The 27,753-nt window shown below is 48.4% G+C and overlaps 1 long non-coding RNA gene across 1 annotated transcript in view; it reads right to left on the reverse strand.

Moving 5' to 3' along the window:
* Positions 1–7,718: 7,718 nt before the first annotated feature.
* The window catches only part of LOC142796239 (uncharacterized), a 42,684-nt gene continuing 22,649 nt past the window's right edge, over positions 7,719–27,753 (reverse strand). Inside the window, exons 2-3 of the long non-coding RNA XR_012893641.1 lie at positions 8,852–9,065; positions 7,719–8,242 (exon numbers count right to left, since the gene is read on the reverse strand). This is a non-coding gene — a long non-coding RNA (uncharacterized LOC142796239). The remainder of the gene's footprint in view (positions 8,243–8,851; positions 9,066–27,753) is intronic.

Raw genomic sequence — 27,753 nt, forward strand, 5'->3', positions numbered from 1 at the left:
TGAACAACTTTACTATTAGAATGACTGGCCTATTCTCGTTGCCTCAAGTGTTAGCTATTAAAAGTGACTTAGTTAAGCAATTATTCAGAACACAAAAAATTTCCTGTGTCGCTGCAGGTAACAGTAACAAACACGCATTATATCGTGTCATCATTGCGTGTGTTGCATAATTTTAAACTCTTGCTGAAGATAGCTCTGACACTCTATATAGGCACTACATCTTTAGGAACTGCCGGTGGGAGAGCTTGCCTGTGCGTTTTTCAACTAAGAATATCACAGCGTGCGCGTTAAATAAAAGTGCACTGTAGGTCTGTGTGTAAAATCAGAGCCTTTCTCGCATTGCCCATTAGCAGCGATCGGCATGTTCTAGTAGCGAACGTGGGTATATTACTGCGTGCTCTGCGTCTCTTCAGTTTTTTTACCCTGCGTAACGCCGTGACGAGTGCCATCGTCAACGCCGCTGCCAGTGTGAGCTATAGCGCGCTCTGCTTCGCATCTACAAATATTTTCCTTCAGCGGGAGGTGCTGTAACACATCGCTAGGAAGATGTTCATGATGAAATACTGGGCGCGCAAACTAATCGGAGACCAAGGAAAAGAGAAGAGTCTCCTACTTTGCGTCCCATTAGCTTGCGCTCATAATATTTTATTATGATTATATACCAACCAGCCCACCTAACAACACTGCTAAGATGATGGCTACATCAAAGTCGGTAACTGCGCTCAGAAGGCGCGTTCTCTCGACGTTGTTATTCCACAGGGTCGTTCACACTGAGAGGGCTACGGCGGCATGGTTTCCATGTGCGCCGCCGCGAGATCCACCGCAGGAGTCCTTCATGTGCCGATTGGTTCCTGACTGAATTTTGTGGGAGCTTTCGCAGGAATAATACACCAGGAATTACTGAGAATATGTGTGAAAATTTGAAAAACGATGTTGCGCTTGCCTACTGGCTCTCGTCAAAGCCCGCGGAACCTGCGATATCCTCTTTTACTCTGTATAAACTTTATAAGCCTATACAGCAACTGATTTTAGTTCTCATCACAACGGTGTTACATATTCATTTGTATAACACTTGGCGCAGCTCACTGACTCTCTGTTGTCCTGTTGGTCATGGCTTTACAAGGTTCTTGCTTCTATAAACTCCAACATCGATCAATCAAGCGGCACCTTTTTAAACACTACATTACAACTTTCATAACGCAATTTTGAATTGCTAAGGATTGCGTTTGCTAGCGAGAGTCATCTGAGACGCTTGCTTGAACATGGTTAAACTGTGGTTTGGCGTCCCGGTACTTTTTAATATACGATTGTTATTAGTTACGTTTTCACTATTTTCTCTCAAGCAAACTAGCCCAACATATCGTCTTAGAGGCCTTAAGCAGACGTACATACCTTTAGGAATTCTTGTGGTGGCTGAGATCATAGAGGACGTCATGGTCGTCGTAACGAATGTGGTTGTCATTCTCGGTGTCGTTGTTGTCGTGGTCATTGTCGGGGTCATTGTCATGGTCGCAGTCGTTGTTGCAGTCGTCATCGTGGTCATCGTCATGGTCATTGTCAATGTCGTGGTCATTGTCTTGGTCGTAGTCACCGTCGAGCTCGTAGTCGAGCTCGGCAACCCGGTCGTTGTAGTCGTTTTGGACGTGGTCCTTGTCGAGGACGTGGTAGTCGACGCGAACGTTTTAGTCGTTGTGGTTGTGGTCATTGTTGGCGTGGTTCTCACCATTGTCGTTATAGAGAAGTAGGTGCTACTGGTAGGCGTTGTAGGTCTGGTGGAAATAGTAGTTGCAGGCGATTGGGTGGGACTTCTGGTGGTCGCTGAACGAATGGTAGTTGCTTGAGTGGTAGCCGTAGGCCCGAACGTTGGGGAAACGGCAGTGGGGCTCAACGCCGGTGGCTGAGGGCGCACTGAGGGAAAGAGCATACATACAAGACTTATTTGAGAATTTTGGCATACAACATCTTCCAATGCGGAATCGGCTGCGCGGCATGCCGCAGTGGAAGAAGCATTAGTTTTTTTCAACGCTCTTGCTTCAAACATGCAACAAAAGCATCATAAAATTTGTGAGGTGATCTGTCGGTAATTATGAGCTATAGCTCTCTTCACCATATCGCTATAGCAGTATTGGCGGCATGGGATCAGTTCCTCGACCTGCGTAACTGCGCTGGTAGACTATTCTATTTGAGCATTACTTGTCTCAAGCTTAATTACTGGCATCACCTAAATCTGCATTGTGAAAAGCTTAGCGGCATGTAAGCCTCTGGCATAGTTATATTTTTATGTCTCTTTATTATCGACACGTATCATGAAGAAAAATAGTAACGAATAGAACTACCATCCAAGTCTTTTTATACAGAAATTTAGGTTAGCTTGCATTGCCACCACGGCAAAAAATAGCAATATTAGTACTAAGCTTCAAAAATTTTTATCCCCTTTAAAACAAAAGTAACATCGTTTTAATGTTTCTGTGAAAAAAAAGTTGCTGTGGCTGTTAGTCATATGCGTTTTTTTCTGGGGTTTGGCATAGGGTGCTGCACACCTCTCAGGATAGGCAATTTGCGTTCTTGAAAAGTTTGCCATTTTCATTGGCTGCCACGCACAGGTGAAACAGAGTATGAGCACATCACGTTTTATGACGAGTTAGATCAAGGTAATTTGTAAATTTGCCAATATTCGACAGTGGTAGAAAATTTCGAAAACAGCTAATATTCACTGAAATTTGTCGATGTGTAAAAGAATAAAAAAACTTGAGCTTCCATAACAAACTTTCTTATGAAGAAAGCACAACGCTCGAAAAACATAAAAAAGAAAGTAATAAAGAAATATTAATCCTTAGTTAAAAAATTTATACCTAGCTTTCCACCAGTTCGTAAACTTGAAATTTCAATTACGTGCACAAAAAATATTTGCTGTACAAATTGTTTGGTAAAATAATGTGAATATCTTGCCATTATATGTGTCATGCTTACAAATTGTTTTGTAGAAATTGATTTTTCGAAGTGAACTGACACACTAGGCTCATAGCTCGTAATTTTGATGTCTCATACAATAAAATTGCGCCAATATGTGACTCATCTACACCAAAAAGTAAAAGCTTTGCCACGAAGCAATAAATGCGATAGCAATAATTTCGAATGTCTTGCCAACAATGGCAAGCATATCGAAACGTGTCCCGCGTCGCTCATGCGCATAGACACACGTAACGTACTTACAGGTACTGATGAACGCGAATAAGTGTCTCAGTTATTACTTCGATGTGCCTGAAAAGCACGCCCTTTTCGCAAACACAGGCTGTACCGCGAGTGCAGTGAGCTTTGTGCGCCCGCTAGCTACAACGCAGCCGTTCCAGTGAAAGGCCAAAGTCTGCGGTTCTCCTCACCTTGAGATAAGCACGCGCACGCATGCGCGTCTACCCTCACCCCGCCGCCCCCCTCCACGGGGCAAAGTACACAGGGGAGGTGAACACATGAGCACGCGTCGTCACGTCGTGACTACCTGGCACCATCTTCCTGGTATTGCTGAAAATACGATAGCTCCCCCATGATTGGCATCGAAAGCGGTGATATATAGAAAGAGCTTGCAGCTTAAACGTTGAAGGAGGTGCTCTTCTATGGCTCAGTGGCTAACACCACACACACCCAATCAAGATGTCGGAAGTTCGATTCCACGCGCCGGAGGCTAACTCGAGATCGTTTTTCTTGCGTTTTCATTATATCGGTGTGTGAACACCTACGGTGAATGACGAACGACGCCGTCGGCAATGTCTAGACAAGATAGTTTAAAATGTTACGGGGAAGAAAGCATGCGTGAAAAGATATTTTCGAGCAAATGTATACAACGCTACCCACGTTCCACTCAGCCCTTCTTCGTCGTCCTTCTCTAGTATCTACTCATCCCGTAACATTACCCGCCGGCAACAGCAGCACAGTCTCAGTGCGATCAACCCTCGGCACGTGAGTACTATGGTTTAAGCCTCGTGACATGGGCTATATCGGTCGGTGCTGAAGCTGTGGCGGACCAGGGATGAAGTAGGTATGAACATCTGTGAGGAAATGACATTAGGTAGTGTTTGTAATATGTCCTCTATTAGAAAGAAGAAAACAGATCACATATGTGAATAAAGTCTTGTGGGTTGGTGCCGACCGCCAATAAATACTTACGGCGAGGTGTTCGCTGCGCTATGCGTGATGACAAAAGAAAGGCTACACTGTTAGTATTGTGACACAGAACACGCGGTACGGTCACAAAATCTATGTGTTAATAGATGACGCTAAAAACGTTCAAAAACTGCCCTAATAATGAAAAAGGCATATGCAAATAGCGCATTATATATGAGGTACATGCGTATACTGCTGGAAGAAACACAGTTGGAATGCAGCATCTAGCGACTGTTGCGCGTCTGACACACCGCATCTGGACTTTGTCAAGATGCGACTGTGTCAGCGTCGATGCGATAAGTGTGGTTCATCTTCGTCGTATATTGAAAACGTCGGTGTCAGCACAGACAGCTATACATCGCTTTTCTCAAAACGTCAGTAGACGATTTCACATAATACATGTTCGCGCCGACAGCTTGGGCTCTCAAAGAAATATGTTAGCTGATTACTCTGCCACGTAAATTGCAAAAGTCCCGAAACGTCTTACGGGCCCATTCGACTCTTTTCATGAGCAATAGAAGAGCCACAAAGCACAATCGTAAAATCTTTCATGAATAGTGCTTCAACCTTATAAACACAGGCTCTTGCTCAGTATCAACCACCGCTTAAAAGAGTTTAGTCGAGAATGTCTAGCTTAAAGACTTGACTCACATTGTTCTTCGTTATGCGTTATCGTGACGGCTGATGAATATTACATTAAACTAGCGTCGCGCAGACACGAAAAATAATGACGCCATATCTGCGAAGTGAATGAAGAAGGAGCTTCCTCCGGCCGCAGGTTAAATCTAGTAAATCATGAATACTCTGTACATCCACTCAACCATCACACAAAGACGGGCTCTATCAGGGGCAGCGGAGGTCTTAGTACGGTAAGCGCCAACAATTATTATTGTAGTGAAGGTTTATTGCAGCGCGTCCTTCCCCTATTGCCGAAAGTTGGCGCATCCAACCGCAAGTCGCAAGTGCCCCGTGTCATAGAACGGTGTCAACCATGGACGTGCCAACGAACGTCGGTCTTGTTGGTTGCGTTCCGCATCGGAGCTTGTGTTTTTCGAGTGTAACGTTACTTGCCTAGCGTGTCATTTGATGCGTCGAGAGAGGCACGCACATCGCGTTCCTTTCTGACGCTGTCATTCACTCTAAAAGAGCGTGGTTTCGGTGGCGATATGAATAGACAAGGCTCAAGCATAAGGATCAAGATTTTAAAAATTACTTAAAGCTGTGACACAGCATTTTATTGCAGCAGGTCCCAACTTGATGTTCGTTAACCTAAAGTTTTACCGTCAGTCTTTCTTTCACAGCTAGACATGAATATAGAAAGTACTCATATTGCTTTCTTTGGCGCGCACAGAACACAGAGCAAGAAAGATACAGACGAGCGGTAACTCTGAACAAATTTATTATAGAAAGTAATAAAATAATAGGTGCTCGGAAACCAGCATAATGCTTGTGCAATGGAGAGCTTTACAGTAGTAGAGAGTCATGCTTTATTCACAACTTCCATACGCTTCAGCCAGCGGCTATAGACGCTCCTGTGGAGTTGTTGGACCCATCCAATATTTTACATACGGAACCAAAACCATTTTTAATTAAACCTTTCTACTAGAAATTTCTAACCTAGCAATAAAAAGGTTTTTTTTCTCAGAACTCTATGTCAGCTAAAGGTTCTACTTTCACGACCTCTTCCCGGCGTTCATGCTTCTTTTGTTTTCACGCAAAACGTATTTCCTTGTGACTCACCACATTCGTCATGGTCGTTTTTACAACTACGCGCGCTCCCAATTTCGCAATTGTCATCTCCACCTGCTATGCTTGAAACAGAAGAAAGGGTACGAAGCAAACATACATAAGCACTGAGAAAATATTTTTTAGCCCTGAAGTACATCATTCACTTTGTCGAAACACCGGCTGGAGCAAACACCATTCTGGTTATGTATGTTTCCATTACAAACTTTCACCTCCTCTTTGTAGCCACGCACAATATAGGCGTTTATTAAACGCTGGCGCTAGGCTTGACCGCTAGCTTAATCAGCGGCTTAATTCATGAGCTGCAAGTGCGACCCGGCTTCACGATGAATTTGGTGTAGAGTCAGAGAAGATAGGGCGGAGAAGGATGCCCCACTACATTTATGTGTCTGTCTACGCAAGTTATCTCTCTTAGATGCCAAGCAGCTTAAGGAACAGTCAAGATCATTTGCGTGCAGTGTGACCCCTTCTATTGCGCATGCTCCAACTCCCTCCTTTCACGTAAGCACGAGAAGGTAGGAGGACCCTCTCCTCGCGTAAGCGCTACTGGGAGGCGGGGTAGGCGTTGGCGCGAGCGCAGTTTTCGCTCCACACGCTACACGGCAGCGTCAGCGGGAAACTGTTACGAATGAAACGCGCGCTTGACATGTCAAAACGCTGCAGCAGCATCGGCACATGAACCCCGCCTTATGAAACGCAGCCTCGAAGCCAAGCGTGAGCGTCTAGACAATGCGTTGGCTGTGGAGATACGACGCGAGTCTAAAGCCCGAAACATATGCAGCGATTTTCCGGCATTTTCCCAGCGCCACTTATGTTGGCATCATCGTGTCAACGCCGCGAAAGAGAGTGGCATACCATATCAGGAGTGCCAAGGCCGGCGTCAGCTAAGCTTCGCGGAGTGTGTCGAAGAGAATAAACTCAAGATCTCGCAAAGCAGTGTGGAGTGTCTGTCGATGCAGCAACAAGAAATATTCCTAAACACCGGTTTCATGTCTTATTTGCAGTTCTGAGGTGAGAAAAACGAATCACAGTGCCACCTAAACGTTTTTTTTCTTTCCTCCTAGCGCCAGCTCTTGAGGATAGGAAGTATACAAACTCGCAGTACACGGCCCTTTAGCTTGGCCGTTGTACGTCTTTGAGGCCGCTTATTTTGGCAAAACACTCAGGCTTGCCAACCCTACCGATATGCTTGAGTAAGGCGTTATAAAACGGTTCCAAGAATTCTCGAGCACTATCTGTCAAAGCTTTTGAGGAACCACCTAGATCAAATACAATCATTAATTGAAAAATTCCGGGTCACACAAAACACGACGACGGCCTAAGAGATATGCGGTGGGCAGCAGCCATTTCGACAGCATCAACGATGCTGTTACGTAGCAGAAGTTGCTGGCAGCCGTGCGCTGATTGCTTCCCTATTTGTCGACTCAGTTCCGACGTTAGCGCTGACGCAGCGGATATCTGTATTGTCCAAAAGTGAACGTTTCAGCCACCGTCACCGGCAGCGTCGACGCCGAGTGACACTGGCGTACGAACCGCCATGAAAACGTGAGAAAAACGAAGCACATGTTTCGAGCTTAACACTCGTGGAGCACGCCTCGCTAGAAGACTTCAACGCCCAGGCTTCGAAGGTGCAAACTTCAATAAAATTGCGCCATCTGCCGCTAAAGGAGACTATGAGGTTTTGATAAACTGCACGGGGGGTGCACACGACGTTTTGCACCGGTTTGACTTGGTGTTCATGTTAACAACACAGGAACATAAACACCACACAAACAGTAACACTAAATACGCAACAATAAAAAAACAACAATGGAAACACGTAGCAAAATATCATTTATTATCTTTTAGGCGCCTGAGATTGCGCATTACATAAAGGAGTAGTGAAATATATTCACAAGGTCACATTTTGGAAAAAAAGAGGTGTTAGTTTTGTATGCTGCAAGAAAACCGAAAACTAAAACAAAAATGCACATGCTAGAAACTTCTGCATGTGTTTAAAAATTTTTTTCGTTGTGGTTTCACAAGTACAAAACAAAAAAATAATCAACATCATACGACCTGCTTAAAATTGATTGATGGCGTGCTTTTGGAGGAAAATCTTCAGTAATGGGTGGTTTGGGTATACAACATTATGGAGACGAGAACAATGAAAGCTATGCAAACGTGGTGAGCACCCCCCGTGATTCTTCCCATGACCTCTTTAGCGTGAGATGGTGTCAGATTCTAAGCAACTGCGTGTAATCAAATGTTCAGTGTATTCGCTCCTGAACTTGGCAGGTGGTTGAAGGAAAATGGCAGCCAGGAACAGCAGTGCAGTGGGAAAACTGGTCTGGCACACCTGCACAGGACATGTCATAGGAAACAATTTTCTCCAGTTGTAGAAAATGTTTTCTCACTTTGATGATTACCCGCATGGTCACTAAGGTATAAGATCTATCCAAAATTTGTAAGTAATAATGAACAATATTATATAATTTATATTTTCACAAACGTTTACCTTTTTGAATTCACAAACAAAGCGGGTTCTCCCTTAACTAGACAATAAAGGTAACATAGGTTGTGTGTTTAGGTAACGTACAGAAATATTTCGCAAAAATCATCACACTATGCTATCTTCCTGCGTTGACCCTTTATTGTTTGCAGTAGCCTATTTTTAAACTTTGTCATTCTTTTTAAAAACAATACTGCACGGTGGTGTACTATTCAAAGTAATCAATATATATATATATATATATATATATATATATATATTGCCACAAGGCAGTAGTGGGATTGAGAAATAAAGCGGTAGACGGTCCGTGGCTGAGAGAAAAAGACTACGAAGTGGATAGAGACTGGTTCCAGCCCGCCAGTGCGCCAGGCATTGTCATCGTGTGTAATCGTTGTAAATATCTGTAAAAATACGTTTCCTTGTAAGATTATTGGTGGAGGTTCGGGGTACGCCTACCTGGCTTGTCCGGCAAACCAACACGAAACTTCGGAGCGGTCGCCACCTTCATTTTCCTGCAATGGTTCAACAGGCCCACCCACAAGACCAACAGAAGCCACAGCTGCAGCAGCAACAGCAGCAGTCGGAGTTGACCAGCTGGGACGTTTGCAAACTGAAGCTTCTCGAGTTATTCAGCAGGCCATTTGGGCGACAGCAGGCCGCGAGGAAAGACCTGGAATGTCGCGTGCAGACATCGACAGAATCTTATGTATCGTACATACAGGACATATTGGGCATCTGTCGAAAGGTGGACGAGAACATGAGCAAAACTGACAAAATCGCTCACATAATAAAGGGCATTGCCGATTACGCCTTCAATCTGTTGATCGTTAAAGATTGCGCCACTGTCGACGCGGTTGTGAATGAGTGTCAGCGCTTCGAGCACACCAAGAACCATCGCATAATCCACCAGTTTGCCCGTCTGCCTAATACGGCAGCCACTTCGGCCTGCGAAGACAGCCCCAAGTTCACGCAAGCTACATCGTCTGAAAATGTCACCCGAATCGTTCGCCGCGAACTCGAAGCAATGGCTTCTGCAGCCATCGCCTCTGACGCTCCTCAAGACAACGCATCCACCGTCTCCCTCATTCAAGCCGTTGTTCGCCAAGAAATAGCAAATCTCGGCATCACACCTGTTTGCGCTGTTCGCACCACCGAGAGCTCGGCTTCTGTTAACCAGATCCCGGTGTACCCTTCACGCTACCCTTCCCGCTACCGGAACCCTGCTGAATAGAGAACGTCAGATGATGGACCGATCTGCTTTCACAGTTCTCGCGCTGGCCATATTGCACGCTACTGTCGCAATCGTTGGTCATACAATTCATCTTGGAACACTGGGACATGGCGTCGCTTTGAAGGCAGTTCCCGCCGCTTTTCTACTCCGTACGATCCACAGCCTGCTCATACTAACGTTCAGGGCCGAAGGTTCAGCCGGTCACCATCACCCCAAGGCCGCCGATCTCTCGCCGATGATTTCGCGATCCAGGTCCCCTGCACGACCTGAGCCCTCAACCTCGGGAAACTAGACCAAGCAGCTCCCGGAGGTGACGCTGCATTAACGACCCACTCTGCAAATCCTCTGTTGACGATTCCTACACGCCGCAATATTTTGGACCTTTTGGTGGATGACGATACCGTTACAGCCCTCATAGACACTGGTGCACAAATTTCAGTCATGAGCTCTGCTCTCTGTATTAAAGTGCGAAAAGTGATCACGCCTCCTATCAAGTGTGCAGTAATGCTTGCCGAAGGGAGCACATCTGCCGTTCTCGGCATGTGTACCTCTCGCGTGTGTATTGCTGGGCGCCAGACCGTCGTATTGTTCACCGTGCTTGAGCTTTGCCCACAGGACGTGATTCTTGGCCTCGACTTTCTCTCTGCGCACTCCGCCCTTATCGACTGCTCGACGGGTCTTCTTCAGTTGGAACTGCCTTTTGACGCCGCTGTTGCCCGTGATGCTCAAAGTCGCCTTTGTGCCACCGAGTTCCTGCATCTTCCGCCGCAAGTCGCGAATTACGTGCAGCTCGTGTGTGATCCGCCTGTGCGCGATGGTGAATATGTCGTTTCACCTATTACCGACGTTGTGCTAAAGCACTCCATTGCTGTACCGCACAACGTGGTGAGAGTATGCCACAACCAGACCCATCTGTCTCTTTTGAACTTTGGTTTCTCCAGGCATGTGCTGCCTACTGGTATTAAACTAGGCGTCATGTCGTCGTTGCAAGAGTGTGATATTTCTGAACTGTCTGCTCAGCAACCTACTCCGCACGTCAACTTGCTCACTGCGCCCAACCTGTCAAGCATGGACATTGTTAAAATGATAGCGCCAGATCTTTCGCCCTCCGAAGCACAAGACCTCCACCATCTGTTGACATCCTATGCGGACATATTCGATCTTGACAACCACCCTTTAGGCCAGACATCAGCTGTGACCCATCACATCAACACCGACGAAGCCAACCCAATTCATCGCCGTCCTTACCGCGTCTCCGCTGCCGAACGCTCTGTCATCCAGAAAGATGTCGAGAAAATGCTCGCCAAAGGCGTCGTCGAACACTCATCTAGTCCGTGGGCATCCCCGGTAGTGCTTGTCAAGAAGAAGGACAACACATGGCAGTTTTTCGTCGACTATAGACCTCTGAACAAGGTCACTAAGAAGAACATTTACCCTTTACCGAGATTAGATGACGCCCTGGACTACCTTCATGGCGCAAAGTTTTTCTTGTCCATTGACCTTCGATCTGGTTATTGGCAGATCGCTGTTGACCCACCGGACCGAGAAAAAACAGCATTTGTAACCCCCGATAGGTAATACCAAGTTAAAGTAATGCCGTTTGGGCTTTGTAATGCGCCGGCCACCTTTGAGCACATTATGGATTCTCTTCTGCGCGGCTTCAAGTGGTCCACTTGCTTATGCTACATAGACGATATAATTGTTTTTTCACCGACGTTCGCAAGCCATCTAGAGCGACTGTCCAGTATTCTCCAAGTATTTCGCAACGCTGGTCTCCAGCTGAACTCCTCCAAATGCCGTTTCAGCCGTCGCGAAATAACTGTACTTGGTCACCTCGTTAACGAATCTGGGGAACAGCCCGATCCGGACGAAATTCGTGCATTGACTCAATTTCCCGTGCCCCCTTCTCGTAAGGATGTCCGGAGCTTCCTTGGTTTGTGCTCCTATTTTCGCCGCTTCATCCGAAATTTTGCCTATATTGCGCGGCCTCTCACCGAGCTTCTTAAAAAAGACGTCCCATTTACTTGGAATTGGCCTCAAAGTGCTGCATTTTCAGCGCTCATTGCAGCCCTCACGACTACGCCAATATTAGCCCACTTTGATCTGACTGCCCCGACAGAAGTTCGTACGGACGCGACAGGTCACGGAATTGGTGCTGTTTTAGCTCAGCGTCAGCATGGACGTGACTCTGTCATCGCCTACGCCAGCCGCCTTTTATCCCATGCCGAGAAGAACTATTCTATCACTGAAAGAGAGTGGCTTGCTCTTGTTTGGGCTGTCGCTAAATTTCGCCCGTACCTTTTCGGCCGCAGTTTTACTGTTGCAACTGATCATCATGCACTCTGCTGGCTTTCCTCGCTAAAGGATCCCACGGGACGTCTCGGTCATTGGTCTCTCCGCCTCCAAGAATACACCTTCTCGGACGAGTATAAATCTGGTCACCTCCATCAAGGCGCCGACTGCCTGTCACGGTATATAGTGGATCCACCAGACGCCACAGAGAGCTATGGAAGCTTGCGTCTTATCAATAGCAGACTTTCTTGATATCGCTTCTGAGCAACGCCGCGACCCGGATTTACTTCCCATCATAGAAAGCCTGAGTTCCGCTACTCCACTCGCTTCTCTGAACTTGTATTTCCTTCATGAAGGTGTTCTCTAACGCCACAACATGCGCCCTAATGGTACTGACCGCCTTCTCGTCACGCCTTCCCATTTCCGTGTAGATTTGCTCCGACAGCTTCACGATGAACCTGCCGCTGGTCACCTGGGAGTCTCCCGCACTTATGATCGCATCCGGCGCCGTTTTTTCTGGCCACGCCTATATCGCTCTGTGCAAAAGTATGTCGCCAGCTGCGACCTTTGTCAACGTCGAAAACGACCAACATTGCTTCCAGCTGGCCTTCTTAACCCTATTGAGATCCCTGCTGAACCATTCTACCGCGTAGGACTTGACCTTCTCGGGCCATTTTCCACTTCTGCACCCGGGAACAAATGGGTTGCCGTGGCGACCGACTACGCGACAGGTTACGCGATCACCCGCGCTCTTCCAACCAGCTGCGCTACCGATGTCGCCGACCTTCTGCTACATGACATCATATTGCATCACGGCGCTCCTCGACAGCTCGTTACTGACCAAGGCCGATACTTTTCATCTCGCGTCGTCCAGGATATCGTACGTTCCTGTTCCACGAACCACAAGTTCACAACGGCATAACATCTACAAACTAATAGACTTACAGAGCACCTGAATCACACTATCACGGACATGTTGTCAATGTATGTTTCTCCAGACCACCGTGACTGGGAGGCAACGTTATCCTACGTCACCTTCGCTTACAACTCCTCCAGACATGACACCGCAGGCTATTCCCCGTTCTACCTTCTTTAGAGACGGGAATCTCTCTGCCTCTCCATACACTCCTTCCCGTTGGTTCAAGCTCCCCTGTCACATACGTCGGCGATGCGATAGAGCAAGCCGACGCAGCACGACAGATTGCCCAAGAACGACTCATGCTTTCCCAAGCCTCTCAGAAAGATCGATACGATCGTCACCACCACGAAGTTTCGTATGCAACAGGTTCTCTCGTACTCTTGTGGACCCCATGTCGTCACATCGGCCTCTCAGAAAAACTTTTATTTCGCTATGACAGACCATACCAAGTCCTTCGCAAGATCACCAACCTCACCTACGAAATACAGCGAGTCGTCGACGAAGCGCACTCAATGCCACCACCATCCACTGTTGTGCGCGTCGTAAGACTGAAGCCTTATGTGTCACCCAACACTCCCCTTTCGTGACAAGCGCCGGGTCGGCGCTTTAACGCCGCGGGGTAGTGCCACAAGGCAGTAGTGGGATTGGGGCATAAAGCGGTTGAGGGTCCCTGGCCGAAAAAAAAAGACTACGAAGTGGATAGAGACTGGTTCCAGCCTGCCAGTGCGCCAGGCATTGTCATCGCGTGTAATCGTTCTAAAAATCTGTATATCTACGTTTCCTTGTGAGAAATATATATATATATATATATATATATATATACATAAATATATATGTATGATATTCTCACGCACCAGGGGCCGTAGAGACAACACAGGAACAGCGGGGCAAGAAGAAATGAGCGTGTATCCGAACGAAGCGCTAAGGCACACTTCTTCATTCTCTTGGCCCTTTTCAGCTGGCTAGGGCTTGCCGGCTCACAACTCTAGGTGGCAATATTCCCCCTCCATTTATAGCATTGACTCAATGCTCACAACAGGGGGACAGCATGGCTCATAAAAAAAGTGGAAACGATACTTATAGTGCACAGGGCATATGCAGGCGCAAAAAAATGTCTGTAGTTGGTCATAAGAAGAAACAGAAACATTGTCACAGTTCGCAGTTCGTCCGAGACCCAACGGACGACGTGAAAAAAGAAAATGTTTGTTGCCCGGGCACAGTAAGGCGAGTATCACCGCGTAAAATACAACTTTAGGAGGATGACATGCACGATCTCTGTTCATGGTGAGTGGCGATGGGTCGTTGCCGAGCCTCCGTCTGGAATAACTTTATAGTTGACCTCGTTCAACCACCGTAATACTTTGTAGGGTCCGAAGTACTTACTGGGGAGTTTCTCGCTGAGACCTCGCCGTCTAACAGGTGTCCGAACCCACATTTGGTGGCCAGGTTGGTAGGTGACTTGTCGATGTTATTGTACCTTCGGGAGTCTTCACACTGATGCGATCTTGTGTGCACGCGAGCTAGTTGACATGCTTATTCCGCCCGCTGAGTTTAATCCTCGACATCAGGAGTTAGCAGCTCGTGCTAGTTGATGTCACAAAGAATCATGGCGTCTAGCATGGTTTGCACGTCTCGACCGTAAACGAGGCAGAAGGGAGCGAACCTTGTCGTTTCCTGGGTTGTGGTGTTGTTTCCAAACGTTGCGTATGGCAGGATATCGTCTCATGTTTTATGCTGCCCATCCAGGTACATATAAATCATGTCGATCAACGTTTTGTTTAGCCGTTCTGTGAAGCCGTTACTCGGTGGGTGATATGCGGTTGTCTTGCAGTGGTTCATGTGACTGAGCTTGAAGATGTCGACCAACTGTTTTGCCGTAAACGCTGTTCTTCAGTCAGTGATGATGAATGATGGGGCGCCGTGACCAAGCACATTTTGGTGCATGAAAAACTGGGCAACTTGAGATGCTGTACCGCGTGGCAGTGGCTTTGTCTCAGCGTAACGCTTCAAGTAATCAGTTGCGAAGATGATCCACTTTTTTCCAGAGTGAGAAAGAGAAAACGGTTCAAGGAGGTCCATACCAATTTGGTCAAACGGCGCACGTGGTGGGTCGATGGGTTGTAGGAGGCCTGCAGGCTTTACAGGGGGTGGCTTGCGACGCTAACATTTGCGGCATCCTTTCACGTAGCGTTTGACACAAGCTTCGATTTCTCGCCAGAAATATAGCTGTCGCATTCGGTCGAGCATCCGTGAGTATCCCAGATGGCCGGCTCATCGTGGCACGCTAATAGTATGTCATCACGACGGTCTTGAGGAACGACTAGAAGACACCAGTGTTTTTTGTATAATATGCCATGTCGTAAGCAAAACGATGGCAACGTACGGGAAAGTAAGAGTAACAGACGTGATGCTGCCTTCTAAATGATCGATGATGGGTCTTGACTTGGGGTCCGCTTGTTGCTTGCTTAGGAGGTCCGCCCCACTGAGAGTCTCCAAGAAAGCGGTGTCGTCTTTTACAGCTGTGTGGTCAAATTCCAGAGGTGCTCGTGATAGCGTGTCGGTATCTTCATGCTTTTTACCCGACTTGTATACGATGATGACATCGAATTCCTGAAGTCGCAGACTCCATAATGCTTATCGGCCAGAGGGGTCTCGGAGGTTAGCCAACCTGCATAAAGCGTGGTGATCAGTCACAACTTTAAATGGGCGCCTATAGACACAAGGCCTCAATTTGGTAATCGTTCATATTACGGTGAGACATTCCTTCTCTGACGTTGAATAGCTGGTATCGACACGTGATTGAGTGCGCCTCGCGTACACAATCAAACTTTCGATCCCAACTTGTGTTTGCACCAAGATAGCTCCGAGACCAATGTTGCTTGCGTCAGTGCTCACCTCTGCTTCAGCGTCCTCATTAAAATGAGCAAGTACGGAAGAAGACAATCGATGTTGCAGTTGCGCAGAGGCGGTCGCTTGTTCCTAAGTCCAAAGAAATGGGGTGTCGTCACGCGTAAGTCTGATGAGAGGCTCCACAATATTAGAGAAGTTTTCTATAAAGCGGCGATAATATGCGTAGAGCCCAAGATTTTGCCGAAAACTTTTCTTGTCTGTCGGAGCTGAAAAGGTGGTCACAGCGGTGGTCTTCTCAGAATTGGGCCGAACGCCTGCAGTGCTTACAGCGTGGCCCGGGAACTTCAATTCTTTGCAGCCAAAACGGCACTTCTCAGGCTTGAGGGTAAGGTCAGTGGATCGTACACCAAGAACACTCCGAAGGCGACGAAGGTGCTCGTCAAACGTTTTCGAAGGGACAACGACAACATATAGATAGACGAGGCAACTTTTCCACATGAGGTCAGTGAGAACTGTATCCATAGTTCATTGGAATGTGGCCCGAGCAGAACAGAGACCGAATGGAAGCACTTGGAATTCATACAGACCGTCAGAAGTTACAAAAGCCGTTTTTTCGCGGCCCCGTTCATCGTGTTCAATTTGCCAATAACCACATTTGAGGTCAATTGATGAAAAGTATTTTGCTCGCCTCAGCGTGTCAAGAGAATCGTTCTTTCGAGGCAACGGGTACACGTCTTTCTTTACGACGTTATTCAGCTTCCTAAATTCGACACAAAAGCGAAGTGTGCCATCCTTCTTTTTTTACAACGAATACTGCGATGACCACGGGCTGCTTGATGGCTGTATTACACCGTCTTGAAGCATTTCTTTCACTTTCTTTTGAATCACGCGTCATTCGGTTGGTTAAATGCGGTAAGGCTGTTGCCGTAAAGGGTGCGCGTCGCCGTATGTGATAATACGGTGTATGGTCAACAATGTCTGACGAATTCTCGATGAACGTGTGAAACAGGCGTGGAATTCTATCAACAGTTCGTTAAGCCTTCGTTTGTTTTCGTCAGAAAGCGTTGGGTTTATGTCGACGCCCCGGAGAAGTGATTAGGCATTATTGGTTGCCTCGAAAGCAAAACACTCAGTCACATTGGTTACTGGGTAGGCATAGGCGATGACAGTACCAGGGAAGAGGTGTCGGCACCCGTAGCTGATGTATGTAACAAGAACTTCGCAGTGGCCAGCCTGGAGGTCTACAAAACTTCGTGCAACGCAGACCTTGGGAAAAAAGTAGGGATCGATTGCTCTCCGCCACCATTTAACCATGTCCTGATTTGTTGCACTTCACTTGAACCATAACGCTTGAGCGAGATGGTGTCGTCATGGCGTCGTCAATTACACACAGACATATTCGTTCGTGGCGGGGATTTGGCTCTGGTGTGGCACTTTTAGTTAAAAACGTGACGAGGCGTCGTCGAATGTCGAATATAGCACCGTGCTCCCTCAGAAAATCCTTGCCAATGATCAGGTCTCAAGAACACTGACGGAGAACGCTCAAGCTGACAACAAAGGTAGAATCACGAATCTGTATTCGTGCTGCGCAAGCGCCAAGTGGCGTTACGATGCCCGCCAGCAGTACGAATTCGCCCGAGGTTCCAAGGCATCATCACTTTAGCCTGTTTTTCACCTATTAATAAAATCAGCACCCGTGTCATATAAAGCACTGACTTTGTGACTGTCGAGCAGTATTGGGATGTCTATTGAACTCTTTGAAGAACCAGAGGGTGTCGTCGGCGTTGGGGGATTGACAGTTTGCAGAAGCGTCGGTAGGAGGCGTTGAGCTTGTCCAGTATGGGCGGCCTCGCCCCCGAAGGCCGCTGTGGTTAGTTTTGCCGGCGTGGACTGAGTGAGTGACCCTGCGCCACGCTCGAATAGGTACGGCGATTAGGAGGAAATCGCCGCGATGACGGCGAGCGTGACTGGTGCAAGGATGACGCAGTTCGGCACTGCTGAGCCACATACTCTTGAATTTCAGGAGGCCGCTGACCGACCCTGGGTTGCAGTGAGTACGTCAAAATCCGCGTAGTCCAAGTTGTCGAAAAGAGCACGGTCGGTACAGATGCCCAGCTTTGCCACAGTGGAAGCAGAGAGGACGTCGATCTGGCGCACGCCAGACGTATGATTTCTGCCAGATTCGGTCAGGTGCGCTGGAATATGGTGCCGCCTGGACCGTCTGCAGCATGGCTGGGGCCGCGGTGGGATACGGGATTGCAGGTGTAACAGGTTGCCGCAAAGCTTGATCATACGACATGCGGGGAAAGTCACTGGGTGGCTGGTGATTCCGCATGAAAGGCGGTTGTCTTAGGTCATGCTAAACTTCATCTCGGAAAACGCTGAACGACGATGAGATAGTGGGCTGCGAGGGCGCTGACAGCTTCTGAAGTTCTACGCAGAAGACTGAATGTATGAGCTCTCGGAAGAAATCTATTTGTCCACCGAAAGCTCCCAAGTAGTACATAGTTGAAGAGTTGACGTGCCATTCGTTTGACGGGGCCCGGTTCCAAATAGTGATTCCCATGGTGACGGCTTCTGTGAGAAATGCTGACACAGTCTTGGGTGGACTGTGCGCACGCCCACCGAAAAGCTGCTCTTTCATCCCGCGCATGAGATACCCTACTTTCTTTTCTTGCATGCCGTGGTCAGCTCGGCGGCAAAGGCGCATCATGACCTCGACATACATCGCAACCCCTTTTTTTGGGCATTGGTATGCGGGACTGCAGGTCACACTCAGATCTCTCCCGACGGTCAGAGCTGGCATATGTCCCAAGAAGTCGGCGTTTGAAATTTTTCAATAATGTATGAATACATGCCCGGTTCTCATACCCCACAAGTCCGCCGTCCAAACGACTGTAATAGACGTGCCGCAGTTTCTGTGCGTCGTCCTACTGGTTGTGCACGGCCACAAACTCGTAATGAACAAGCCAATCTTCTGCATCCTCAAGTGCAGTGCCATGAAAGGGATCTCGCATTCGCGGTGCGAGTAAGGTGCAATGACGTGGCGTTGTGCCGTTTGCACCGTTTGGGTTTGTGTCAGTAGAGCTAACCAGAGCTGCCATGTTGTTTGCGAGCTGTCCGAACTCAAATGACTGATCTCCGATTCTTCTGCTGGTGCGGTTCACAGGAGTGACCACCGGTACGACGCTTGAGTTCTTGTTATGTGGAGGAGTGCGATGCACAGATACCGCAGCACCTGCACCCATTAGTCACGCACCAAGAGCCGTAGATACGAGACAAGAACACCGTGGCAGAAAGACGCGAGCGTGTGTTTTCAGACGAAGCGCTAATACACACTTCTTTGTTCTCTTTGTCCTTTTCGGCTGGCTAGGGCTTGCCGGCTCACAACTCTAGGTGGGAACATATATATTATAAGGTGGTTTATTGAATAAAACCAACTGTCTGGTTCAAGAGGCGTCGGTCACTGTCACGAACTCAGCACTTCGTCGTAGTCGTATTTCAGGTGCTCCAACTAGATATTGTCTCTCTCCCTCTTCCTCAATGCATTTGCCCCGGTGGTGAAGAGGAGCCATCCTGGCGACTGACGGCTAAGCAAGCACAAGGGGATAATAGTAAGGTTTTAAGCAGCTGATGTGGACTGTCTCACGACCACGGCATCGTCTGTCCTCGGCAGGTGTCACTGGTTCGACGACGTAGTTGACCGGTGACGTGCATTGAACGATGCGGTACGGACCATTGTACTTGGGTGCAAACTTTCGGGAAAGGCCGGGGGACTTGAATGGAACCGAAAGCCATACAATTGAGCCTACGGGGAAGCTGTGAGCAGGCTTGTCTTGGTCAAGTCGTTCTTTTTAGAGACCTTGCGCGACGGTCGTAAATGAACGCGCTAATTGGAGGCACTCTTTGGCACACTGAACAAGTTCGGAGGCTGGGCGGTATTCTGAAGCATCTGGGTGGTAAGTAAGTATCGCGTCAAGCGTAGAAGAGGGCTCACGTCCGTACAGTAGAAAAAAAGGTGAAAACCCAGTAGTTGCTTGCGTGGCCGTATTATACGCATAATCAAGAAACGGAGCACAAAGTCCCAATTAGAATGGTCGGAGGATATGTACATAGAAATCATATCGCCGAGCATGCGGTTAAAGCGCTCTGTCAAACCGTTTGTCTGTTGGTGATAGCTTGCAGTGGTGCGATGAATAATATTGCACTCACTGAGAAGCTCCTGGACGACTTGCGATAGAAACGCACGCCCACGGTCGCTAAGGAGCTCACGTGGCGCGCCTTGGCGAAGGACAAAGCTACGCAAGATTAACAAGGCGACATCACGAGAAGCAGCGGCTGCCAAAGCGGCGGTTTCAGCGTAACGGGTTAGGTGGTCAACGGCCACAATAATCCAGTGATTTCCCGCAGGAGTACAAGGTAGTGGGCCGTAGCGATCGATGCCGATTCTATCAAACGGCCGAGCTGGACACGGCAATGGTTGTAATTCACCTAAGGCATGACAAGTTGTTTTCCGTAGCTGACACTCAGTGCAGGAGCGTATGTACTTGCGAACATACGAGTGCATTGCACGCAAGAAATATCGCTGACGAAGCCGGTTGTATGTTTTCAAAACGCCAGCGTGCGCGTTTTGAGGGTCTGCGTGGAAGTACGCGCAAATGTTGGAGCGCAAATTGCGAGGTATAACAAGAAGTCATTTACTACCATCCAGCTGATAGTTGCGACGGTACAACATGGCATCCCGTATTGCATAATGGGAAATTTGCTGACGTAGTGCACGAGGTAGACGCTGGCGTGGTGTCACCGAAGAGGAGGAGAGAACGTCGATGAGCGAGGCTATCCAAGGGTGCTTGCGTTGTTCCGAAGGCATGTCAGCGGTATTGATGCTGCCGATGGTAGCTTCGGCGAAGGAAACAGGTACAACGGCTGAAGAAAGGGGCGAACGAGAAAGAGCATCTGCGTCGGTGTGCTTGCGGCCTGAGCGGTAAATGACGTGAATATAAAATTCCTGTAAACGTAGCACCCAACGTCCAAGCCAGCCCAAAGGATCCTTCAATGAAGCGTGCCAACAGAGTGAATGGTGATCTGTAACTACATCGAATGGGCGTCCATATAAGTAAGGACGAAATTTTTGTGATGCCCAAACAATGACCAAACATTCCTCTTCGGAAACCGAGTATTTGTGCTCTGCCTTGGTTAGGGTGCGACTGGCATACGCAACCACATACTCCGAGAAGCCAGGTTTGCGTTGAGCAAGGACAGCACAAAGTCCTATGCCACTGGCATCCGTGTGCACCTCGGTTGAAGCAGTAGGGTCGAAGTGGCGTAAAATAGCTGGTGAAGTAAGGAGATGGCGTAATGTTGCAAAAGCATCATCGCATGCTGGCGACCATTCAGAGAGGTGTCCATCGCCAGAGATCAGCTGTGTCAGTGGTGCGATTATTGAAGCAAAGTTCTTCACAAAGCGGCGAAAGTAAGAGCATAGTCCGAGAAAGCTGCGAAGCGCTTTCACAGTCGTAGGCTTCGGGAACTCAGCGACAGCACGAAGCTTCTCTGGGTCTGGGAGGACGCCCTGTTTTGAGACAACGTGACCAAGTATTGTGAGCTTCCGAGCTCCAAAGTGGCACTTTTTGATGTTTTGTTGAAGGCCTGTGCTCGTGAGGCAGCTCAAGACTTCGCTGAGACGTCAGAGATGGCTGTCGAAATCAGGGGAGAAAACAACGACATCATCCAAGTAGCATAGGCATGTCTGCCATTTTAGCCCACGCAAGACGCTATCCATCATCCTTTCGAATGTGGCTGGCGCATCACAAAGGCCGAAGGGCATTACACTGAATTAGTATAGCCCATCGGGTGTCACAAAAGCAGTTTTTGGACGATCTGATGGTGCCATGGGGACTTGACAATAACCGGACCGTAGATCTAGTAATGAGAAGAATTCAGCACCTTGGAAGCAGTCCAGGGCATCATCGATGCTCGGCAAAGGGTATACGTCTTTAATCGTGACTTTGTTTAAACGGCGGTAATCGACGCAAAAGCGAATTGAGCCGTCTTTTTTCCTCACAAGTACCACAGGTGAAACCCAGGGACTGCTGGACGGCCGAATGACGCCACGTTGAAGCATGTCGGCCACTTGCTCGGTGATTACACGACGCTCCACAGAAGATACACGGTAGGGACGCTGTCGCAGAGGCGCTTGGGAGCCGGTGGTAATGTGATGCACAACGGTGTGCGTTCGGCCTAAGGACGTCTGCTGGAAATCGAACGAGCCCCGAAACTGGTGAAGAAGTTCTAGAAGCTTTTCGCGGTGTGATTCTTCAAGTTCGCCATCAATTGAGGGGTCAAACAAATTATTTTCGTGGACAACTGCATGGGCACATGGCGTCAATGCATTAAGCTGCAAATCACTTTCACCGTCAAGGTCGAAGATGAAGAAAACGTCTAAGTCTTGAATAGTTCCAATACATTCTCCGCGACGCAAGGTTGTGGAAGACGGCAAGGAATTTGTGACAAAAAAATTGGTAGCGCCCTCCGAATTATCTAGAACTGCAAACGGCAACGCGAGGCTCTTGAGACTTTGGAATGTTTGGGAAGGCGTAAACAACACTGCAGGCTTAGACACATCGGCACAAGATACGGGAACAAAGCTGCGCTAGTCGGTGGTATGTCTATGTTGTCAGCGACTAACAGCTTGTTCAACGGAAATTCCGGAGATGAGGCACAACGCAGAGAAGGCCACTTCAGCACGAGCACAGTCGATAAGCGCATGATTACGAGACAGAAAATCCCAGCCGAGGATCACATCATGAGAACACGCCTGTAGCACAAGAAATTTAATGGTATAAAAAACAGCTTGGATGAGAACGAGGGTGGTCAAACAGAGATCGGTGAGGGAGCATAGGTGGGCTGTCGAGGTTCTCTGGCTGCAACGACTTGCGCCTACGTCAAGGGTGCGGCCTCCAGAGGTGGTGAACGAGCGAAAGGCAAAGCGTCCGCTACCTCATGTTGTATGACGTGCCTTATGGCCGGGGCCAGATGATCTGGTGCCAAAGGATGCGTTTGTGCTGGCTCGGGCACGCTGGATAAAATGTAGAGCTGCCGAGCGACCTCCTCACGCACAAACTGCTTTATGCGAACCAACATGTCATTCTGGTCTCCGAGAGTCAAGGCCGCGATCTAGTCACGTTGTTCCAGAGAGCGCCGTATTTGGGCGTGTTGCTTGCGCAATTCGTCAAAACTCTGGCACAAGCTCACGAGTTCGGCAATGCTTTGTGGGTCTTTGGCTGAAATGCGTCATCGCAAGTGCCCTTGAGGATTTGTTTGATTTTGCCGGCTTCGAGCATCGCTGGGCTCATCCGCTTGCACAAGTCAACAATGTCTTCAATGTAGCTGGTAAAGGTCTCTCCTGGCTGTTGAAGATCGGTGGTTGACGCAGTGGCCACACGCCGTGACGTGTAGAGGCGGGAACTTGCGAGGTAGCTTGGGTGGAGGGTTTATCCGGCATTGCTGGCACTGCAGGTAAGATGTAACTTCGTAGCTCCAGCCTCAAAGACTACCCAGCACCTCCACCAAATCATAAGGGGGTTTATTGAATAAAACCAGCTGCCTGGTTCAAGAGGCGTCAGTCACTGTCACGAAATCAGCTCTTCGTCGTAGTCGTCTTTCAGGTGCTCCGACTAGATACGGTCTCTCGCTCTTCCCCACTACAATATATATATATATATATATATATATATATATATATATATATTTTGAAATGAAGATGCGCGAGCCTACGGGGCGCGGAAGAAGAAGAGTAGTGGAGCGGTGCTTGGACTGTGTGGTTGTGTGAAGCGTTCTAGGCCTGTCTCAGAAGTACGCTGCTCTTTCACAACGCCATTTCAACTCATCTTTAAATAAACACAGTCACTCGTAACAGTTTGGTGGAAGGTGCCGGGTACATCGATCTGGATGACCCAGCTCTACCGATTTTGCGACGAAGCAGACGCTTGGCAGGCTGGCCGCCACAGCTACCAGACAATGAGGACGCGGGAGCAGGCCACAACAACCTCGTTGCTGATGAGCAACACGCTCATCCGCCAGGACAAGCTCGCTGCAGCATGCCGGAACGTCAGCCGAGGACCTTTTCGGGGCAGCCGGATGACGATGTTGACAACTGGCTCAAGCACTACCAAAGAGTGAGTCGCAGCAACCGCTGGAGCACTGCTAAGCAGCTCGAGAACGCGGTGTTTTTTCTCGTCAGCACCGCATCTCTTTTGTTCGACAACCATGAGAGTGCATTGACCACATGGGATATTTTGTGGACGAGCTGAAGAGGTGTTTCGGTGATTCAACAGCTAAGGTCAAGCAGGCGGAGCAAACGCTTTCACGCAGAGCTCAGTTACCTGGCGAAACATGCACCACCTACATCAAGGTCGTCTTGAAGCTTTGCGGAATCGTGAGTGTAACCATGTGTGACGAAGATAAGGTAGTCATCTGCTCAAGGGAATCGCTGAAAACGTGTACAATTTTCTTATCACTAAGGAAGACTTACACACACCTCCCGACCTAAGGAGACACTGCCAAGCGTTTGAAGCGCTAAAGAGGAAGAGAGTCCTACCGAAATTCTGATGTCTTTAGAATGTGCCCACGATTGCAAGTATCAACCTTCCATCGCAGGACGACATCTCTTATAAGACGAGTGGTTAAGGAAGAACTTGCTCAACTGCAAGCTGTGGACACCACTTGTGTCTGCCATCAGTTTGCATTCGACCAACGGCCCCGTGAACCACTGGTACCTCGGATGCGACAGAGCTACTTCGAGCCTCGCCCGAATTACACCGATCGGTTCGAACGATGGAGTGAACGACCACTCAAAAACCAGGAACGCAGGCAAGCTGCATCACAGCGATTTACTCCTCGGCCACCGTTGCCCAGTTTTTATCAACCAACGAGGTCTACTTCTGCCGGGGACGACTAGACGCGACACTCGTACTTGCTACAACTGCGGGCTACCTGGACACATCGCTAGGTACTGGTACCGTCGCCAGCAGCGAGCTCCACGACTCAACGTGTACACGCGCTATGTACCTGCTGGCGAGTCTCGACCATTTAAGGGCTCTTTCCGACGGCAACACGCAGCACGTGCTGACTCGCCTTGCTCCGACCGCAGCGTTACCCCACCACCCGCACGCCAACAGCGATCCCCGTCTCGGCGTCGCCACTCGGGGACGCCACCACCACTGCGAAACTAACTGGTGTGATGAACGTGGGCGAGGCCGCGAAATCATCTTCTGCAAGACCCCTTTGTGTTGTAATGGTTGAGAGCAAAGTGAGTGTTTTTGTAGACAATGTGAGTACTGTTGCACTAGTTGATACCGGTGCTGCCGTTTCCATAACGAGCATGTCTTTAATAAATCGCCTTGGGACGAAAGTAATGTTTGCTTGGAATCGGAGTGCTACGTTCCATGGCGTATGAGGAGAAACGTTGAGCCCGGTTGGAGTTTGTTCCGTTTTACTTTCTGTAGGAAATCAAACGTTTCGAGCTGAACTAACGGTTCTTGCACGAGAGACCCACGACATCATTCTGATATAGACTTTTTGAGGGAATGTGGTGCAACTGTAGATTGTGGTAGTGGTGGGATTATTTTTCGTCCCGTGTTGCCATCTCCATTGACGAAAGATACCGTTGATGACTGCTTGGAAGTGTTTTCCGTGTCTGAAGATGTCTGCTTGGCTCCGCATACCGCAATGTTTGTGCGTGTAAACTCTTGTGTGGGTTCTTACTGCGGTTTAGCCAAGCCGAACTTCAGTAAGGCACTTAACAAAACTGTTATTGTGCCTCGTTGCCTCGTGCTTACTGTCGATTGTTGTTCCGATTTGTGGACTGTGAACGTTTCCGCGCAGCCCTTATATCTGCCTGCAGAACTTAAATTGGCAAGCTTTCAAGAGCAAAGTACTCTTACCATACGGTCACTCCAACTGTCCGTGGATGTCAAGAAACCCCACGCCAACTCGTACCCCGACTATTCTGCCAGCATTGACTGTATGATTAACAAGTCACTTCCATCAACTGAACGGTCGCTGCTGCAGGAGGTGACCGCACGCTACGCCTCAGTCTTTAACTTTGCCCAAGACGAGACGTCTACCGTTACGCCATCGTCTTCACGTACGCAACACCGCATCTATATAGGCCAAGCACCACAAATACGCCAGAAGCCCTATCGTGTATCGCCTTTCGAAAGGAAAGCCATCGCTGAGCAAGTTGAAGACATGCTAAAGAAGGACGTCATACAAGAATCGTGTAGTCCATGGGCAGATCCTGTCATTAGAGTCAGAAAAAAGGATAACTCATGGAGATTCTGCGTAGACTATTGTCGCCTAAATTTCACCACAAAAAAGGACGTATACCCTTTGCCGCGTTTAGATGATGCCGTGGACTGCCTGTATTCTGCCTCCTATTTTTCTTCTGTTCACTTGCGTTCTGGGTATTGGCAAATTCCTATGCATCCCTCAGATAAAGAGAAGACGGCCTTTGTAACACCAGACGGTCTCCTAGTTTAACATTATGCCCTTTGGTTTGCGCAATGCTCCAGCGACATTCGAGAGATTTATGGATACAGTACTAGGTGGACTAAAATGAGAAATTTGCATGTGCTATTTAGATGACGTGATTATCTACGGCAAGACTTTTCAAGAGCACAACCAGCGCTTGTCGCTTGTGTTTGAATGCTTACGCGAAGCTGGCCTTGTTTTAAACTCAAAGAAATGTCATTTTGGAGAACGTCAAGCCCTCGTATTAGGCTTTCTCATGGATAACGAAGGCGTGCGACCAGACCCACAAAAGACCGCAGTGGTTCGCAACTTTGAACCACCACGAACAGTGAAGGACCTGCGAAATTTTCTGGGTCTGTGCTCATATTTCCGCCGATTTATTAAGAACTTCGCACAACTTGCCTTCCCACTGACGTCCCTTCATAAAGACACACCCTACTTGTGGGATGATAAATATGAGGCTGCATTTCAACAGCTGAAGTTTTTATTGACTTTATTGACTTGGATGGGTATTGACTTTTTATTGACCCATCCTAAAGTATTTTGATCCATATCCTTTGACTGAACTTCATACTGATGCTAGTGGGCAGGGTGTTGGTGCAGTGCTGGTCCTACTCTGCAACAGCCGTCAGCATGTCATAGCATATGCCAGTCGGACACTGACCCGAGCAGAGAAGAACTACACCGTCACCGAGCTCGAGTGCTTAGCAGTCGTCTTCACCATTCAGAAGTTCCGACCGTATCTACAGGGCCGCAAGTTCGCAATAGTGACCGATCACCACTCACTATGCTGGCTTGTGAGCTTCGTGACCCGTCTGGCCTACTGGCTAGTTGGGCCAACTGCTTATCCCGCCTTCCTTCAGTACACACCAACGGTGACGACGATCACATGGATGACTATTTAGTTTCTGTCTCGTCCGACTTCTCAGATACCAGCAGCTTCAAACGTGAGAAGCAGCGCGACCCTACTCTGAAACCCTTGCTGGACGCTGCACATAACTCTGTCGACAAGCACTTTAAAATTTCAAATGGCTCGCTGTGTAAAAAAAACTATTCAGCCGATGGCCTCCCGTTGCATTTATTGGTGCCAAAAAGCCTGCGCCAGGTCGTCCTTCGTTCAGTGCACGATGACATAACATCCGGTCATCTCCGTTTCACTCGTACACTAGATCGACTACGTGAGAAGTTCTACTGGCCGAAAATGTGGAAGACCACAAAACAGTATGTCGCCACCTGTGCTATATGTCAGCGCTACAGGTGATCCACCACTGCCCCGGCAGGTTATTCGCAGCCCATCCCTCCACCGACATCCCCTTTTGAAAAAGTCGGCATCGACTTGCTTGGACCCCTTCCTAAGACCCCATCGGGCCACCGATATGTTGTGTGCGTGGATTATTTAACGCGTTATACGGAAACGGACGCACTGACATCAGCCACAGCAGCTGCTGTTTCTTCTTTTCTGTTACAATGGGTCATATTGCGTCATGGTTCTCCACAGGTTGCCATCAGTGACCATGGACGAAAATTTATCGC

Source organism: Rhipicephalus microplus, chromosome 2 (genome assembly GCF_043290135.1).
Source record: "Rhipicephalus microplus isolate Deutch F79 chromosome 2, USDA_Rmic, whole genome shotgun sequence".
In the NCBI taxonomy this organism is placed as follows: Eukaryota; Metazoa; Arthropoda; class Arachnida; order Ixodida; family Ixodidae; genus Rhipicephalus; species Rhipicephalus microplus.